The 21,418-nt window shown below is 43.3% G+C and overlaps 1 protein-coding gene across 1 annotated transcript in view; it reads right to left on the minus strand.

Annotated features, from left to right (window-relative positions):
* LOC112230700 (replication protein A 70 kDa DNA-binding subunit-like) overlaps positions 1–21,418 on the minus strand; it is a 93,381-nt gene that overhangs the window by 66,132 nt on the left and 5,831 nt on the right. The window lies entirely within an intron of this gene.

Consider the following 21,418-nt stretch of genomic DNA (forward strand, 5'->3'; position numbering starts at 1 on the left):
AATGCATGTAACTGCGTACAACTGTGTGCATAGTGTGGGAGACACAGCTGATCAAGCCAACGAGAGGTAGGCCTATCCCTGTTCTTCTAATTTTCATACATCTGGCACCTTCAGCATTTCTATTTGTGTGTGTGTGTGTGTTTGTTTGTTGGAGTATCATTGTAGTATGTGAGTGGGTAGAGTTCAATGAGTTTGCATAGAGCCAGAGCAAGAGAGTCAGTGCAAAACATGGTCTAAAAATGTTTTCACACTGGTTGCACATTTAACATGCTGATAGAAATGAGGTAAAACTGATTGAAGTACCCCGCATTAAAGTTCCCGGCCACTAGGAGCGCCGCCTCTGCATGAGCATTTTCATGTTTGCTTTTGGCCCTATACAGCTCATTGAGTGCGGTCTTAGTTCCAACATCGTTTGTGGTGGTAAATAGACAGCTACAAAGGAGGTATGATGCTACAGGCTTGCTAATAGTCCGGGTAGCCATTTCATTAACAGTTCAGGAGTCGTATGGCTTGGGGGTATGTGCTGTTCAGGAGCATTTCATGACTACAGATGTAAGTGCCAAGGGGCAATAGTCATTTAGACAGGTTACCTTGGCGTTCTTAACACAGGGACTATGGTGGTCTGCTTGAAACGTGTAGATACAGTTGATGTCGGAAGTTTACATAAACCTTTGTGAAATACATTTAAACTCAGTTTTTCACAATTACTGACATTTAATCCAAGTAAAAATGCCCTGTTTTAGGTCAGATAGGAATATCACTTTATTTTAAGAATGTGAAATGTCAGAATAATAGTAGAGAGAATGATTTATTTCAGCTTTTACTTCTTTCATCACATTCCCAGTGGGTCAGACGTGTACATACACTCAATTAGTATTTCGTAGCCTTGCCTTTAAATTGTTTAACTTGGTTAAAATGTTTCGGGTAGCCTTCCACAAGCTTCGCACAATACGTTTGGTTGAATTTTGGCCCATTCCTCCTGACAGAGCTGGTGTAACTGAGTCAGGTTTCTACGCCTCCTTTCTCGCACATGTGTTTTCAGTTCTGCCCACAAATGTTTAATAGCATTGAGATCAGGGCTTTGTTGTCCTTAAGCCATTTTGCCACAACTTTGGAAGTATGCTTGGGGTTAATGTCCATTTGGAAGACCCATTTGTGACCAAGCTTTAACTTCCTGTTTGATGTCTTGAGATGTTGCTTCAATATATCCTTATCAGTTCCTTTCTCATGATGCTATCTAATTTGTGAAGTGCACCTGTCCCTCCTGCAGCAAAGCACACCCACAACATGATACTGCCACCCCCGTGCTTCACAGTTGGGATGGTGTCCTTCGGCTTGCAAGCCACACCTTTTTCCTCCAAACATAACGATGGTCATTATGGCCAAACACTTCTATTTTTGTTTCATCAGACCGGAGGACATTTCTCCAAAAAGTACGATTTTTGCCCCCATGTGCAGTTGCCAACTGTAGGCAGGCTTTTTTATGAGCGGTTATGTTTTTTTTATTCAGGTTATGTCGATATAGGACTCGTTTTACTGTGGATATAGATACTTTTGTACCTGTTTCCTCCAGCATCTTCACAAGGTCCTTTGCTGTTGTTCTGGGATTGATTTGCACTTTTCGCACTAAAGCAAGTTCATCTCTAGGAGACAGAACGCATCTCCTTCCTGAGCGGTATGATGGCTGCGTGGTCCCAGGGTGTTTATACTTGCATACTATTGTTTGTACAGATGAACGTGGTACCTTCAGGTGTTTGGAAATTGCTCCCAAGGATGAACCAGACTTGTGGAGGTCTACAATTTTTTTCTGAGGTCTTGGCTGATCTCTTTTGATTTTCCCATGATGTCAAGCAAAGAGGCACTGTGTTTGAAGGTAGGCCTTGAAATACAACCACAGGTACACCTCCATTTGACTCAAATTATGTCAATTAGTCTATCAGAAGCTTCTAAAGCCATGACATTATTTTCTGGAAATTTCCAAGCTGTATAAAGGCACAGTCAATTTAGTGTATGTAAACATCTGACACACTGGAGTTGTGATATTGTGAATTACACGTGAAATAATATGTCTGTAAACAGAAAAATTACTTGGATCATGCACAACGTAGATGTCATATCCGACTTGCCAAAACTATAGTTTGTTAACAATACATTTAAGGAGTGGTTGAAAAATGATTTTAATTACTCCAACCTAAGTGTATGTAAACTTCTGACTTCAACTGTATTACAGACTGGGTCAGAGAGAGTTTGAAATTGTCAGTGTAGACACTTGCCAGCTGGTCAGCGCATGCTTCAAGTACGCATTCTGGTAATCTGTCTGGCTCTGTGGCCTTGTGAATGGTAACCGTTTTAAAGGTCTAACTCACATCAGATACGTAGAGTGTGATCACACATTCGTCACGAACAGCTGGTGCTTTCATGCATGGTTCAGTCTGATAGACTAGTGTAAAAGGGCAACTCGCGGCTGGGTTTCCCTTTTTATTTCATGATAGTTTGCAAGCCCTGCCACATCTGATGAGCATCAGAGCCGGTGTAGTAGGATTAGATCTTAGTCCTGTATTGACGCTTTGCCAATTTGATGGTTCATCAAGGGCGTAGTGGGATTTCTTATAAGCTACTCGATTAGTATCTTGTTCCTTGAAAGTGGCAGCTCTAGCCTTTATCTCAGTGTGGATGTTAGCTGTAATCCATGGCTTCTGGTTGGGATTTGTACGTACAGTCACTGTGGGACAAAGTCGTTAATGCACTTATTACTGAAGCCGTTGACAGACATGGTAAAATCCTCAATGCCATTGGAAGAATCCTGGAACATATCCCATTCTGTGGCAGAAAAACACTCCTGTAGTTTAGCATCCGCTTCTTCAGACCACTTCCGTACTGAGCTTGTCACTGGTATTTCCTGTTTGAGTTTTTGCTTGTAAGCAGGATTCAGGAGGATAGAGTTATGGTCAGATTTGCCAAATGGAGGGCGAGTGAGAGCTTTGTATGCATCTCTGTGTGTGGAGTAAAGGTGATCTAGAGTTTTTTTTTATCTCTAGTTGCACAGGTGACATGCTGCTAGAAATGAGGTAAAGCAGATTAGAGATTTCCTGCATTAAAAACTGGCCACTTGTAGTGCCACCTTTGGGTGACCATTTTCTTGTTTGCTTATACAGCTGGTTGAGTGCAGTCTTAGTGTCAGCATCAGTTTGTGATAGTAAATAGATAGCTACGAAACATATAGATGAAAACTGTCTCGGTAAATAGAATGTTCTACAGTTTTTCACAATACATTCTAACTCAGGCAAGCAGAACCTTGAGACTTTCTCAATATTAGATACTGCACACCAGCTGCTGCCGCTGTAAAGCGGCAGAGACTATAGCATGATGCTTGGTGGTAGCATGATGCTGCCACCACCAAGCTTCACGGCAGGGGTGGTGTTACACAGGTAACAATATATACCTGGTTTTCTTTGCATTCAGGCCAAAGAGTTACATTTTTGTCTCATCAGACTACAGAATCTTTTACCTTATGCTCTCAGAGTCTTCACATGCCTTTCAGCAAACTCCAGGCATGCCGTCATGTGCCTTTTTCTCAGGAGTGACTTCTGTCTGGCCACTCTCCAATAAAGCCCAGATTGATGAAGTGCTGTAGAGACTGTTATCATTCTGGTTCTCCCATCTCAGCCAAGGAACTATGTAGTTCTGGGTAATTGGGTCCTACTTGCCCGGTTGCTCAGGTAGTTCCATATTTTTTCAATTTCCCAATAATCGAGACCACTGATGTCTTGGAAACTTTCAACACTAGAAACAGTTATTCAGATCACATTGATAGGATAGTCTTGAACGAATCGCATTCAGTTTATTCTTCATTGATTGCACATTAGCCAATAGAACATAGTGGTTTATCCACACGCCCGTGTAGTCTCGTCAGGTATCCCGCACGCCGGCCTTTATTACGGCGCTCTCTCTTAGAGCGCTAACACAGGCCAGTGTGTAAAGGGTTAACACGGGCCAGTGTGTAAAGGGTTAACCTGGGCCAGTGTGTAAAGGGTTAACCTGGGCCAGTGTGTAAAGGGTTAACCTGGGCCAGTGTGTAAAGCCCTAATACAGGCCAGTGTGTAAAGGGTTAACCTGGGCCAGTGTGTAAAGCCCTAATACAGGCCAGTGTGTAAAGGGTTAACCTGGGCCAGTGTGTAAAGCCCTAATGCAGGCCAGTGTGTAAAGGGTTAACACAGGCCAGTGTGTAAAGCGTTAACCTGGGCCAGTGTGTAAAGGGTTAACACGGGCCAGTGTGTAAAGGGTTAACATGGGACAGTGTGTAAAGGGTTAACACGGGCCAGTATGTAAAGGGTTAACATGGGACAGTGTGTAAAGGGTTAACACGGGCCAGTATGTAAAGGGTTAACATGGGACAGTGTGTAAAGGGTTAACACGGGCCAGTATGTAAAGGGTTAACATGGGACAGTGTGTAAAGGGTTAACACGGGCCAGTATGTAAAGGGTTAACATGGGACAGTGTGTAAAGGGTTAACACGGGCCAGTATGTAAAGGGTTAACATGGGCCAGTGTGTAAAGGGTTAACACGGGCCAGTATGTAAAGGGTTAACATGGGCCAGTGTGTAAAGGGTTAACACAGGCCAGTGTGTAAAGCCCTAATACAGGCCAGTGTGTAAAGGGTTAACCTGGGCCAGTGTGTAAAGCCCTAATACAGGCCAGTGTGTAAAGGGTTAACCTGGGCCAGTGTGTAAAGGGTTAACCTGGGCCAGTGTGTAAAGCCCTAATACAGGCCAGTGTGTAAAGGGTTAACCTGGGCCAGTGTGTAAAGGGTTAACACGGGCCAGTGTTTAAAGGGTTAACACGGGCCAGTGTGTAAAGTGCATCCCAAATGGTACTCTATCCCCAACGTATAGTACTACTATAGTACACAATCCTATGAGCCCTTGTCAAAAGTTGTGCACTTCACATGGGTCATAGAGTGCCATTTGTGACGTGATCTACATAATGTATTGTACACGTCCTGATCCAGTATAGTTTAGTATGGAGGAAGAACTGTACAGAGAGAAGGGGGTAATTGACAGGGATGAAAAATATTCAAAAGTTTGTTCACCGAATTTAAGCTCCTGTTGTGGATCACAGCAAACAGTGTATCCTACTCTGTGTGTGTGTCCTGGGGGAAATCACAGATAGAGCCGCTTTTTTCAGCAGACGGCTGACGACGGGGTAGTTAACATTAATATTCATACACACGGGATCCGGATAGAGAGAGAGATCAGTATGGGACGATCATATCAAGAAAATAATCAGAATATCAAGACAATAATTTCAGCGGTATTTCAAAATACCCCGGGATAAGGCATATACGGTATATCACCCGCACGCACGCGCATGCACACACACACACACACACACACACACACACACACACACACACACACACACACACACACACACACACACACACACACACACACACACACACACACACACACACACACACACACACACGAGCTTAACATTCACGAAGGAGAAACATACACCCATAGGAATACCAGTCAAGGATGGCTCCCCCTGCTGGACTATAGTGTACATACATATTATAGTAAAATGGACATTACGATTTTACGATTTTCTACCGACTGGTGTGAGGAATATTATGTAGCCTCCCTTCAGCCATGCTAAAAGGAATGGACTAGTGTGAGGAATATGGTAGAACCTCCCTTCAGCCATGCTAAACGGAATGAACTGGTGTGAGGAATATGGTAGAACCTCAATTCAGCCATGCTAAAAGGAATGGACTGGTGTGAGGAATATGGTAGAACCTCCCTTCAGCCATGCTAAAAGGAATGGACTAGTGTGAGGAATATTATGTAGCCTCCCTTCAGCCATGCTAAAAGGAATGAACTGGTGTGAGGAATATGGTAGAACCTCAATTCAGCCATGCTAAAAGGAATGGACTGGTGTGAGGAATATGGTAGAACCTCAATTCAGCCATAGTAAAAGGACTGAACTGGTGTGAGGAATATGGTAGAACCTCCCTTCAGCCATGCTAAAAGGAATGGACTGGTGTGATGAATATGGTAGAACCTCCCTTCAGCCATGCTAAAAGGAATGGACTGGTGTGATGAATATGGTAGAACCTCCCTTCAGCCATGCTAAAAGGAATGGACTGGTGTGATGAATATGGTAGAACCTCCCTTCAGCCATGCTAAAAGGAATGGACTAGTGTGAGGAATATTATGTAGAACCTCCCTTCAGCCATGCTAAAAGGAATGGACTAGTGTGAGGAATATATTTGAACCTCCCTTCAGCCATGCTAAAAGGAATGGACTAGTGTGAGGAATATTATGTAGCCTCCCTTCAGCCATGCTAAAAGGAATGGACTGGTGTGAGGAATATATTTGAACCTCCTTCAGCCATGCTAAAAGGAATGGACTGGTGTGAGGAATATATTTGAACCTCCCTTCAGCCATGCTAAAAGGAATGGACTGGTGTGAGGAATATATTGGAACCTCCCTTCAGCCATGCTAAAAGGAATGGACTGGTGTGATGAATATATTTGAACCTCCCTTCAGCCATGCTAAAAGGAATGGACTGGTGTGAGGAATATTATGTAGCCTCCCTTCAGCCATGCTAAAAGGAATGAACTGGTGTGATGAATATGGTAGAACCTCCCTTCAGCCATGCTAAAAGGAATGGACTAGTGTGAGGAATATGGTAGAACCTCCCTTCAGCCATGCTAAAAGGAATGGACTAGTGTGAGGAATATATTGCAACCTCCCTTCAGCCATGCTAAAAGGAATGGACTGGTGTGAGGAATATATTTGAACCTCCCTTCAGCCATGCTAAAAGGAATGGACTGGTTTATAAGAGTGTGGACAGACCAAGTCGAAGTTGCCAAGGTAAAATGTGTCTCAACACTGGTCCTACAAAGACAAGACAGACAGGTACTTTCTCTACACAGAGAGGTAAGGTTAAATGCCTTTTCTCACCAACTGCGTTGGGATCTTTTCGTCTGAATTCCTAAAAAATACAGATTCCCATATTGACGCACTAAACCATTCAAACCAAATCCAATGTGTTTTCCCCAGTCATTCTCACGGGCAATATGTTGTTCTAAGTGGCTAGAGAGGACGCAGTAAAAGGGTAGGCTATTCATCCTACAGGGTTTTCATGAAAGGAGCTTGGGTACGTTTCATTTAGTTGCACCCCATTTAATAAGACAGGAAATGCAAAAATGGTACCTGTTCTCATTCATACATGCCGACCATCATGATGCTCGCTGCCTACAGTTCTGTCTATCTGACTACAGAGGTGCAGTCCAGACAGAGTAGGTCTATTTCAGAAACATTTCTGAATGGACATAGACAATTAGCAAACTCATACACACACCCACCTAATAGGACCCATCAATCAAAGCACTTGCTGCTAATCTCACCCATAAACATAGGCAAATCACATTTCTCCTGGATCAAAACCATATTAAAAACCTGGCCTTAGCTTCAAATCCTTTCTGTAGGATATCAAAAACTAGTCTACATTGTATGATAATGCTAAATAAATGCAGCCTATACACATCATGTAAAATGTAGAGGAACGTTTTAAAAAGGAGGCGCACAGTAGAGGGAGCTGTGATATAGGCTATATGAAGATTAAATCAAACATAGAAAGACATATATGCAGCCTGTCCATAGTCTAATGATCAGCCTGTCCATAGCCTAATGATCAGTCTGTCCATAGTCTAATGATCAGCCTGTCCATAGTCTAATGATCAGCCTGTCCATAGTCTAATGATCAGCCTGTCCATAGTCTAATGATCAGCCTGTCCATAGTCTAATGATCAGCCTGTCCATAGTCTAATGATCAGCCTGTCCATAGTCTAATGATCAGCCTGTCCATAGTCTAATGATCAGCCTGTCCATAGTCTAATGATCAGCCTGTCCATAGTCTAATGATCAGCCTGTCCATAGTCTAATGATCAGCCTGTCCATAGTCTAATGATCAGCCTGTCCATAGTCTAATGATCAGCCTGTCCAGTCTAATGATCAGCCTGTCCACAGTCTAATGATCAGCCTGTCCACAGTCTAATGATCAGCCTGTCCATAGTCTAATGATCAGCCTGTCCATAGTCTAATGATCAGCCTGTCCATAGTCTAATGATCAGCCTGTCCATAGTCTAATGATCAGCCTGTCCATAGTCTAATGATCAGCCTGTCCATAGTCTAATGATCAGCCTGTCCACAGTCTAATGATCAGCCTGTCCACAGTCTAATGACCAGCCTGTCCACAGTCTAATGATCAGCCTGTCCACAGTCTAATGACCAGCCTGTCCACAGTCTAATGATCAGCCTGTCCACAGTCTAATGACCAGCCTGTCCATAGTCTAATGATCAGCCTGTCCATAGTCTAATGATCAGCCTGTCCATAGTCTAATGATCAGCCTGTCCATAGTCTAATGATCAGCCTGTCCATAGTCTAATGATCAGCCTGTCCACAGTCTAATGATCAGCCTGTCCATAGTCTAATGATCAGCCTGTCCATAGTCTAATGATCAGCCTGTCCACAGTCTAATGATCAGCCTGTCCACAGTCTAATGACCAGCCTGTCCATAGTCTAATGATCAGCCTGTCCATAGTCTAATGATCAGCCTGTCCACAGTCTAATGATCAGCCTGTCCACAGTCTAATGACCAGCCTGTCCATAGTCTAATGACCAGCCTGTCCATAGCCTAATGATCAGCCTGTCCATGGTCTAATGATCAGCCTGTCCACGGTCTAATGATCAGCCTGTTCACAGTCTAATGATCAGCCTGTCCATAGTCTAATGATCAGCCTGTCCATAGTCTAATGATCAGCCTGTCCATAGTCTAATGATCAGCCTGTCCATAGTCTAATGATCAGCCTGTCCATAGCCTAATGATCAGCCTGTCCATAGTCTAATGATCAGCCTGTCCATAGTCTAATGATCAGCCTGTCCATAGTCTAATGATCAGCCTGTCCATAGTCTAATGATCAGCCTGTCCATAGTCTAATGATCAGCCTGTCCACAGTCTAATGATCAGCCTGTCCATAGCCTAATGATCAGCCTGTCCATAGTCTAATGATCAGCCTGTCCATAGTCTAATGATCAGCCTGTCCATAGTCTAATGATCAGCCTGTCCATAGTCTAATGATCAGCCTGTCCATAGTCTAATGATCAGCCTGTCCATAGTCTAATGATCAGCCTGTCCATAGTCTAATGATCAGCCTGTCCATAGTCTAATGATCAGCCTGTCCATAGTCTAATGATCAGCCTGTCCATAGTCTAATGATCAGCCTGTCCATAGTCTAATGATCAGCCTGTCCATAGTCTAATGATCAGCCTGTCCACAGTCTAATGATCAGCCTGTCCACAGTCTAATGATCAGCCTGTCCACAGTCTAATGACCAGCCTGTCCACAGTCTAATGATCAGCCTGTCCATAGTCTAATGATCAGCCTGTCCATAGTCTAATGATCAGCCTGTCCATAGTCTAATGATCAGCCTGTCCATAGTCTAATGATCAGCCTGTCCACAGTCTAATGATCAGCCTGTCCACAGTCTAATGACCAGCCTGTCCACAGTCTAATGATCAGCCTGTCCACAGTCTAATGACCAGCCTGTCCACAGTCTAATGATCAGCCTGTCCACAGTCTAATGACCAGCCTGTCCACAGTCTAATGATCAGCCTGTCCATAGTCTAATGATCAGCCTGTCCATAGTCTAATGATCAGCCTGTCCACAGTCTAATGATCAGCCTGTCCATAGTCTAATGATCAGCCTGTCCACAGTCTAATGATCAGCCTGTCCACAGTCTAATGATCAGCCTGTCCATAGTCTAATGATCAGCCTGTCCACAGTCTAATGATCAGCCTGTCCACAGTCTAATGACCAGCCTGTCCATAGTCTAATGATCAGCCTGTCCATAGTCTAATGATCAGCCTGTCCACAGTCTAATGATCAGCCTGTCCACAGTCTAATGACCAGCCTGTCCACAGTCTAATGACCAGCCTGTCCATAGTCTAATGATCAGCCTGTCCATAGTCTAATGATCAGCCTGTCCACAGTCTAATGATCAGCCTGTCCACAGTCTAATGATCAGCCTGTCCATAGTCTAATGATCAGCCTGTCCACAGTCTAATGATCAGCCTGTCCACAGTCTAATGATCAGCCTGTCCACAGTCTAATGATCAGCCTGTCCACAGTCTAATGACCAGCCTGTCCATAGTCTAATGATCAGCCTGTCCATAGTCTAATGATCAGCCTGTCCATAGTCTAATGATCAGCCTGTCCATAGTCTAATGATCAGCCTGTCCATAGTCTAATGATCAGCCTGTCCATAGTCTAATGATCAGCCTGTCCATAGCCTAATGATCAGCCTGTCCATAGTCTAATGATCAGCCTGTCCATAGTCTAATGATCAGCCTGTCCATAGTCTAATGATCAGCCTGTTCACAGTCTAATGATCAGCCTGTCCACAGTCTAATGATCAGCCTGTCCATAGTCTAATGATCAGCCTGTCCATAGTCTAATGATCAGCCTGTCCATAGTCTAATGATCAGCCTGTCCATAGACTAATGATCAGCCTGTCCATAGCCTAATGATCAGCCTGTCCACAGTCTAATGATCAGCCTGTCCATAGTCTAATGATCAGCCTGTCCATAGCCTAATGATCAGCCTGTCCATAGTCTAATGATCAGCCTGTCCATAGTCTAATGATCAGCCTGTCCATAGTCTAATGATCAGCCTGTCCACAGTCTAATGATCAGCCTGTCCATAGTCTAATGATCAGCCTGTCCATAGTCTAATGATCAGCCTGTCCATAGTCTAATGATTAGCCTGTCCATAGTCTAATGATCAGCCTGTCCATAGTCTAATGATCAGCCTGTCCAGCCTGTCCATAGTCTAATGATCAGCCTGTCCATAGCCTAATGATTAGCCTGTCCATAGTCTAATGATCAGCCTGTCCACAGTCTAATGATCAGCCTGTCCACAGTCTAATGATCAGCCAGTTAATAGTCTAATGATCAGCCAGTTAATAGTCTAATGATCAGCCTGTCCACAGTCTAATGATCAGCCAGTTAATAGTCTAATGATCAGCCAGTTAATAGTCTAATGATCAGCCTGTCCATAACCTGATGATCAACCTGTCCATAGTCTAATGATCAGCCTGTCCATAGTCTAATGATCAGCCTGTCCATAGCCTAATGATCAACCTGTCCATAGCCTAATGATCAACCTGTCCATAGGCTAATGATCAACCTGTCCATAGCCTAATGATCAACCTGTCCATAGCCTAATGATCAACCTGTCCATAGCCTAATGATCAACCTGTCCATAGCCTAATGATCAACCTGTCCATAGCCTAATGATCGACCTGTCCATAGCCTAATGATCAACCTGTTCATAGGCTAATGATCAACCTGTCCACAGTCTAATGATTCCCCATTTCTGTCTTTTGTAAAATCCATTGTACAGTTCCAGTCCCCTCTGCCCACTAGTGTCTCCTCAGGCGTTACCTGTGAGAGTTCCTGTCTAAGACTCCCAAATAGAACCCCTCTTTCTCTCCCTGTGTTAGACGCATAAACATTTATAAAGACAGTCAGAAAGAAAATATACATCTAAACAGTGTCTGAAGGTAAACCTTTACTCACTGTTGTGACCCACTTCCTCAACCTAAACCGTTTCCTGGGTGAGAGGACACCATGCCCCTCATTTTTCATAGCATGTTGTACTGATATTACAAACTTTCTAGGATCAAAAAAAAAAAACGCCTCAAGATTAACTTTTTCCCCTTAGTCTCATTCAGGAACCTTGTCAATTCTCTCAACGTGTACTTAGACCCCTCTGCTTGACTGGCTGTCAGCTCTGGGCCCATTGAAGAGGAGGCTGAAAAAAATAACTCCTCACCCTCTTCCTCAGACTCACTTTCCTCCTCATCTCCATCTCCCATCCTGATCACCTACCCTTCCTCTCTGGTCAGGGCATCACCCACAGCAACAGGCAAAGGTTCCATGGTGCCTTTGACCACACCCTTTTTCCTTTTCCGCTTGACACCCTCCTCCTCCCCCCTAATCTCTTACACTTCCCCACTATACTCTCCTCATCCGCTAGAATAAACTGACTAGACCCATCATCATCTACACCCCCCTCCATGGCATAACTAGGCCCAGCCTCAGCTACCCCAGCATCTCTAGCCTGACTAGACCCAGGCTCATCTACCCCACCATCTCTAGACTGACTAGGCCCAGCCTCATCTACACCACCTTCCCTGGCATGACTAGGCCCAGCCTCATCTACCCCACCATCTCTAGCCTGACTAGGCCCAGCCTCATCTACACCACCTTCCCTGGCATGACTAGGCCCAGCTTCTGCTGCCTGCATCTCCTTACCCCCTGCACTTTGACCTCGATTTCCCCCACTGGCGCTTGTACCCTCACCTTGTCTAAGGGCTTTATGTGGGCACGCAAAGTTCTTATGCCCCAAATCCCCACACTCAAAACACCATAGACTATCTGTGCTGGAAAAACCTGCATAGAACCCCTCCCCATGCCTCACTTTAAAATGCACATTTAGTTGTTGATAATTGTTGCTCAGAAACATAAACACTTGCCTCCGGAACGAAACAACGTGCTTAACGACATCTGCCTGAAAGCCTGCTGACACGAAAACCGCTAGCAAACTTACCAAAACGACTCAGCTCTTTCCTGATTTGGTCATCTGTAAGAAACAAAGGCAAATTTGCAACTACCACTCTTGTCGAAGGGGTAGAGAGAGGTGAAATTGACAACAACACATCCCTTACAAATATTCCGCTAGCAATTAGCATACACACCAAATTAGCCCTTTTCATGAACACAACCACAGCTTTGTTCATTCTAGAAGAAGAATGTATAAATTCAGCTCCTACCTGTTCACCAACCGCGAGCAGAACCTCCTCCACCTTAATTCTATTCTCAGGAACACACCTGAATCCATGCCGTATCGACAGCGTCTCCTCCGCGCTAGGCTGAGAAGCCATCACGCACACCACACCTTCCAAACCCCAGGAAAGTTACTCTGTCCTCTTCCACCCTAACTTTGAAAAAACTGTGGATACCGCTAAAACAAATATTGCATTAACCCTCCGCCATAGAAAATAACATGTAAAGAAAAGAATCAAAGAAAGTTAGTTAGGATAGAGAGAAAGAGTAGAGAGAGAGAGAGAGAGCGAGACAGAGAGAAAGAGTAGAGAGAGAGAGAGAGAGAGACAGAGAGAAAGAGTAGAGAGAGAGAGAGCGAGACAGAGAGAAAGAGAGACAGAGAGAAAGAGACAGAGAGAAAGAGTAGAGAGAGAGAGAGAGCGAGACAGAGAGAAAGAGTAGAGAGAGAGAGAGAGCGAGACAGAGAAAGAGAGAGAGAGAGAGAGCGAGACAGAGAGAAAGAGTAGAGAGAGAGAGAGAGACAGAGAGAGACAGAGAGAGAAGAGAGAGAGAGAGAGAGAGAGAGAGCAGAGACAGAGAGAAAGACAGTAGAGAGAGAGAGACAGAGAGAGAGACAGAGAGAAAGAGACTTAGAGAGAGAGAGAGAGCGAGACAGAGAGAAAGAGTAGAGAGAGAGAGAGAGAGGCGAGACAGAGAGAGAGAGAGAGAGAGAGAGAGAGAGAGAGAGACAGAGAGAGAGAGTAGAGAGAGACAGAGAGAGAGACGAGACAGAGAGAGAGAGAGTGACAGAGACAGAGAGAGAGCAGAGACAGAGAGAAAGAGACAGAGAGAGAGAGAGACTGACTTAGAGACAGACAGAGAAAGAGAGAGAGAGAGAGAGAGACAGAGAGAGACAGAGAGAAAGAGACTTAGAGACAGAGACAGAGAGAGAGCGAAAGAGAGAGACAGAGAGAGCCAGACAGACAGACAGAGAGACAGACAGAGAGAGAGACAGAGAGAGAGACAGAGAGAGAGACAGAGACAGAGAGAGAGCGAAAGACAGAGACAGAGAGAGAGACAGAGAGAGTGACAGAGACAGACAGAGAGAGAGACAGAGAGAGAGAGAGACTGACTTAGAGACAGAGACAGAGAGAGAGCGAAAGAGAGAGACAGAGATAAAGACTCCAGGCGTACCTTCCATCCTTCAGAATGTTGGTGACACTCCTCTTCAGTAGACAGACACAGTAGGGGAGCAGACAGTTCTTCTCAACCAGACAGTTCAATTTGGTGACCAGCCAGAAGGCTACACCACACACACACACACACACACACACACACACACACACAAACACAAAGAGTGGGCACAGACAGGTTAGGCTCAAAGGACTGGGTGTGCAGGTCATCACACATCATGATCAAGAATGAAGCCTTACTAAGTTGAATTGTTTTGCAATGTTAATAAGGAATCATGGTGATTACATTATTACCAATACCGGTAATACCGTTAATAACATAATACTACTTACAGGACATGGTGTGCAGGCCATCACTCATCAAGAGGTGGAACCGGGGTGGACCAGATCCCCTTATGATACGATGGATGTTCTGAGGAACAACAAGAGAGAAGGACAACCTGGTCTCAGAGCATTTTTGTATTATTATGTATGTAATTCTGAGACACTACATTAAGTATGATATGTTACGTTTCTTATGGTATTAATTTGTGGATGTCCATTATCCATTTCAAATGATACGTTACGAATTGCAATTTGTACAATATGTTATGAATTATAGTTTGTGCATTATGATGAGAATTTGCAAGACATGCACTATGTTATGAATTTGCTAAACTTTTGCCGTGGCAAACCTTAGCTAGATGCCTAGGTTGCTAACGCTAGTGTTAGCTAGCTGGCTAAGGTTAGCTAGACTCGGCATTAGGTGTTACAGTTAAGGTTAGGGTTAAGTTTAGGAGTTAGGTTAAAGGGTTAAGGTTAGGGGAAGGGTTAAAGGGTTAGGGTTAGGGGAAGGGTTAGCTAACATGTTTGAAGTTAAGTATGGTGATCTAACATTCTAAGTAGTTGCAAAGTAGCTAAAAAGTAGGAAATAGTTGCAATTGTTGCAAATTAGCTAAAATGCTGAAGTTCATGTTTTTGCCTTAAGTAACCTTCTGTCTTAAGTTACCATACCAAACGTAACATATCATATTATTTTGAGTTTCCCGGATTTACATTTACTATGTTATGTATAGTCTATGAGACCAGGCTGAAAAGAATCATGGAGAACATTAGAGCTTAAAAGCCCTAAAAAGGCACAGCTCCTCAAACTACAAAGAGGTATTTTGCTTTGTGTTTTTTGTGTGTTTTCTGTTTAATGTCTGCTCAGACCACATTGCACACGTTCTCTATACAGTATGTAATGTATATAATAACTATGTATTCATCCAATGACTCTGCCATTCCATGTAATGCCCACAGCCTTCATATGACATGTCTGCTAAAATGTGTTTTCTGGTTCTTCAATGATAGACGGAACAGACAGTGTTAACTTTGATTCTATACAAGTAAAGACCAACAAAATCAAACGTATTGTATACGACGTATTGCAATCAAACGTATTGCATGGAATGGCTTCATGATGCCAACAAACAAAACAAGCAGAAGGTTCTTAAAACATTTAAAGAGATTTTCAAAAGATGTGGTTTTTCCTGCAAGGGTTACATTTCTAAAAAGGAGATGTAATATTTAAAGAGAAAATCGGTTTGAGAGGCCTATGCTGCCACCTACTGTAGCAACAGCAGAGGAGTAGACATGAATACGTCAGCAAAACAAAAGAGATGATCGTGGACTTCAGGAAACAGCAGAGGGAGCAGCCCCCTATCTACATCGATGGGACAGCAGTGGAGAAGGTGGAACGTTTGAAGTTCCTCTGTGTACATGTCACCGACACACTGAAATGGTCCACGCACAGACAGTGTGGTGAAGAAAGCGCAACAGCGCTTCAACCTCAGGAGGCTGACAAAATGTGACTTTTCACTGAAAACCATCACTAACTTTTACAGGTGCACAATTGAGAGCATCCTGTTTGGCTGTATCACCGCCTGGTACGGCAAATGCACCGCCCACAAAAGCAGGCCTCTGCAGAGGGTAGTGTGGTCTGCACAACGCATCACCAGGGGCAAACTACTTGCCTTCCAGGACACCTACACCACCCTATGTCACAGGAAGGCAAAAAAGATCATCAAGTACAATAACCACCCGAGCCACTACCTGTTCACCCCGCTTCCATCCAGAAGGTGAGGTCAGTACAGGTGCATCAAAGCTGGGACAGAGAGATTGAAAAACAGCTTCTATCTCAAGGCCATCAGATTGTTAAACAGCCACCACTAACACAGAGAGGCGGCTGCCTACCTACATACTTGATATCATTGGCCACTTTAATAAATGGAACACTAGTCACTTTAATAATGCCACTTTAAGAATGTTTACATATCTCGCATTACTCATCTCATATGTACAGTATATACTGTATACTGTATCCTTCACGATCTATTCTTTACTATCTATTGCATCTTGGCCGCTCTGTCACTGCTCATCTATATATTTTATACTTATATATTCTCATCCCATTCCTTTACTAGATTGTGTGTACTAGGTTTTGATGTGGAATTTGTTAGATATTAGGTTCTGTTGTGGAATTGTTAGATATTACCTGTTAGATATTGCTGCACTGTCGGATCTAGAAGCATAAGCATTTCACTACACTCGCAATAACATCTGCTAACCATGTGTATGTGACCAATAACATTTGATTTGATTTGATTAGCGACCTGACGGTCGTTAGTGAGTTGGGTACTACCAATGCATGTCCAGAGTGCATAAGAGGAGATTAGCATGACTCAACGGCCAACTTGGAATTTGACTGCAGTCATGACTCAGGACTGTAATACGGTTATATACAGTGGGGCAAAAAAGTATTTAGTCAGCCACCAATTGTGCAAGTTCTCCCACTTAAAAAGATGAGAGAGGCCTGTAATTTTCATCATAGGTACACTTCAACTATGACAGACAAAATGAGAAAAAAAATCCAGAAAATCACATTGTAGGATTTTTTATTTTTCTCCTCTGAACAGTTGATGTTGAGATGTGTCTGTTACTTGAACTCTATGAGGCATTTTATTTGGGCTATAATCTGAGGTGCAGTTAACTTCTTGTGACTCTCAAACCCGGGTCCGGGAGCATAGTCATCGCCTGACACTAAATAGCATAACGCAACAGAAACATAAATCTTCCTAGAAAATCTTCCTATTCATGAAAATCACAAGTGAAATATATTGGAACACAGCTTAGCCTTTTGTTAATCACCCATCATCTCAGATTTTCAAAATATGCTTTACAGCCAAAGCTAGACAAGCATTTGTGTAAGTTTATCGTGTTTTCTATCCAAAGCTGTCAATTATATGCATATTCTAGCATCTTGTCCTGACAAAATATCCCGTTTAAAACGGGAACGTTTTTTTTTCCAAAAAATGAAAATACTGCCCCCTAGTACCAACAGGTTGAAATGCATTTCAGGTGACAACCTCATGAAGCTGGTTGAGAGAATGCCAATAGTGTGCAAAGCTGTCATCAAGGCAAAGGGTGGCTACTTTGAAGAATCTCAAATATATCACTTTTTTGGTTACTCCATGATTCCATGTGTGTTATTTCATAGTTCTGTTGTTTTCACTATTATTCTACAATGTAGAAAATAGTAAAAATAAGGAAACTCTTGAATGAGTAGGTCTGTTCAAACTTTTAACTGGTACTGAATATATATATATATATATATATATATATATATATATATATATATATATATATATATATATAATATATATATATATATATATATTTTTTTAACTAACTAAGCTAACAGACTGATTTTCAATATCTACCCTCCCCCAAAAATCTGTTACAGTTTTTATTTTGAATATCTGCGAACACTGTTATTTAACCAACAATGTACTATGCAGATATCACTCAGCTATTTCTCGGTTACTAAAATGCAAATAGTTCAATCAATTTCAGTTTATGTGACTGCGTTGAGAAACGTATTGTGTGTTAATGAGTTTAGATTTAAAATGGTTGCAGATAGCCAATGGGATTTGTGTGCAGGGGTTGAGTTATTTGAATTAACAAATGACAATGGGGTTTCCGTTCTTGAATTGAAACGATTGGATTAGGAGATGCAAGGGCGGTAAAAGTTCAGGGAAGTATTGGGGAGTTGGGCTGAAGACACTGCAGAGAGAAGTCGACTGTAATGTGTCATGGAGGACATTTTAAAAATCTGTTCCGTTTGTTATAAGTATGCTTCGGAATCTTCAGTAAAAGAAACCAGCATCTTAGGATGCAACAGTGACAAAACAAACAAGTATGGTGCAGATAATCATTGTACCATCTAAATCTTTGTGAAACATATATTTTCCATATTGTCAGTTGTTTGAAGCACAAAACCGAAAGTAAAAGAACGGGAAGTATAGAAATAGCCCATATCGAACATATTTACAGCTTCTTAGACTTTATTTAAATGCGAATGACGGATCTATAACACACATTTCTATGTGCATTTGGTCAGATGCCAACAAATGTAGCTTTAAGAACAAGCATATTAAGGTTGTAATATTGTAGAGAACAATCGAATGATTCATTGTATGTCATTCAAATAATAGCATATACTAAGGAAAACCAGGTTTAGGCATTAATTTAATAACACCAGCTTGAATGTACCCGTATTTCACTACATTCTAGAGCAGTGAGCCCTATACCATGTATGAATACCCATTATAAATGAGGTGGTTTGAGCCCTGAATTCTGATTGTCTGACAGCTGTGGTATATAAGACCGTATACCATGTGAATGACAAAAAATATATTTTTACTGCTCGATTTACATTGGCGCCTCGGGGGTGTGTGGTAAATGGCCAGTGTACCACGGCTAAAGTCCGCTGTGCGTGGGCCATCAGAACAGCCCTTAGCTGTGGAATATTGGCCATCTACCACACTTCCTCATGCCTTATTTCTTGAATATCCCACTGTAGGCACTGCAGATTGCAAAAAATTGCTATTACACTAAGTTAGCCTGCAACTACAAACAACACAATGAGTATTACGTCTATGTTGTAACTTGCCTCAATTGCATCATCTGTGAGATTTAATGTCATTTTTCGTGTCCGATTTTAAAGCACCTTTATATTGCTGCTCTTTGCCTTATGTGGTACAGCGTGGCCTCTCCCTTGAAGAACCTGCGACAGAGAGGGGGCTTTCAATTTCAATGGCGACGCCACATCGCCTTTTCCGGATTCTTCTTAGCCAATCATATATTAGTCGGCCGGAGCCACCGCCCCTATGTGTGTTCTCCATACCTCCCACTCATATCTCCCTCTCTCTCTTCCTCCTTCGCTCACTCTGTCTCTGTTTCTCTCCCCTCACTCTCTCCTGTAGGGTTTTTGTCATGCCTCCCGGACATCAGAACAGCTCTCTCTGTGCTATGCACTATTCCTCCTACAGCGCTACAGGGTAAGGGGAACATGGTCAAAGAGTATATCTCAATAGTCTAGATCTTTTGTCCAGTTCTTTCAGAACATCCTATTATGGCTATTTAAATCAAATCAAATCAAATTGTGTTTGTCACATACTTACTTACAAGCCCTTAAGAAGCCTTTTGGACCTAGACTTTCTGTGCAGTAGCAGAGAGAACAGTCTATGACTAGGGTGGATGGATTCTTTGATCATTTTTAGGTCCTTCCTCTGACACCACCTGGAATAGAGGTACTGGATGGCAGGAAGCATGGCCCCAGTGATGTACCGCATGCACTACCCTAAGCCAGGATGCTCTTGATGGTGCAGCTGTGAAACCTTTTGAGGATCTGAGGACCAATGCCAAAAATGCGCAGTATTTGAGGGGGAATAGGTTTTGTTGTGCCCTCTTCACTACCGGCTTGGTGTGCTTGGACCATGATAGTTTATTGGTGATGTGGACACCAAGGAACTTGAAGCTCTCAACCTGCTCCACTACAGCCCCGTCAATGAAAATGGGGGCGTGCTTGGTCCTCCTTTTCCAGTAGTCCACAATCATCTCCTTTGTATTGATCACGTTGCGGGAGAGGTCGTTGTCCTGGCACCATATGGCAAGGTCTCTGACCTCCTCCCTGTAGGCTGTCTCATCATTGTCAGTGATCAGGCCTACCACTGTTGTGTCATAGGCTAACCTAATGATAGTGTTGGAGTCATGCCTGACCATGATGTCATGAGCGAACAGGGAGTACAGAAGGAGACTGAGCACGCACCACTTAGGGGCCCCTGTGTTGAGGATCAGCATGGAGGATGAGTTGTTACCTACCCTTACCACCTGGGGGCGGCCCATCAGGAAGTACAGGATCCAGTTGCAGAGGGATGTGTTTAGTCCCAGGGTCCTTAGCTGAGTGATGCACATGGAGGGCACTACGGTGTTGAACGCTGAGCTATAGTCAGTGAATACAATTCTCACATAGGTGTTCCTTTTGTCCAGGTGGGAAAGGGAAGTGTGGAGTGAAATAGATATTGCATCATCTGTGGATTTGTTGGGGTGTTATGCAAATTGGAGTGGGTTTAGGGTTTCTGAGATAACGGTGTTGATGTGAGCCATGACCACCCTTTAATTTAGGCAGGTTACCTTAGTGTTCTTGGGCACAGGGACTATGGTGGAACATGTTGGTATTACAGACTCAGACAGGGAGAGGTTGAACATGTCAGTGAAGATACTTTCCAGTTGGTCAGTGCATGTTGGTCAGTACACGTCCAGGTAATCCGTCTGGCCCAGCGGCCTTGTGAATGTTGACCTGTTTTAAGGTTTTACTCACACCGGCTACAGATAGCGTGATCACACAGTTGTCCAGAACAGCTGATGCTATCATGCATATTTCAGTGTTATTTGCCTCGAAGCGAGCATAGTGTGGTGTGGTGTGCAGGTGTGCTTCCCTTTGTAGTCTGTAATAGTTTGCCAGCCCTGCCATATCTGACGAGCATCAGTGTAGTATGATTCGATCTCAGTCCTGTATTGACGCTTTGCCTGTTTGTCCGAGGACATAGCAGGATTTCTTAAAGGGTTCCGGGTTAGTGTCCCGCTCCTTGAATACGGCAGCTCTACCCTTTTGCGTTGTGTTGATCTTGCCTGTAATCCATGGCTTCTGGTTGTGGTATGTACGTACGGTCACTGTTGTTAACAACGTTATCGATGCACTGATTAGCCAGTGACTGATGTGGTGTACTCCTCAATGCCATTGGAAGAATCCCGGAATATATTCCATAGTCTGTGCTAGCAAAACAGTCCCGTAGGTTAGCATCTGCTTCATCTGACCTCTTTTTTATTGACTGAGTCACTGGCACTTCCTGCTTTAGTTTAAGCTTGTAAGCAGGAATCAGGAGGATAGAATTATGGTCAGATGTGCCAAATGGAGAGCGAGGGAGAGCTTTGTACTTGTCTCTGTGTGTGGAGTAAAGGTGGTC

This window comes from Oncorhynchus tshawytscha, linkage group LG33 (assembly GCF_018296145.1).
Source record: "Oncorhynchus tshawytscha isolate Ot180627B linkage group LG33, Otsh_v2.0, whole genome shotgun sequence".
Lineage (NCBI taxonomy): Eukaryota > Metazoa > Chordata > Actinopteri > Salmoniformes > Salmonidae > Oncorhynchus > Oncorhynchus tshawytscha.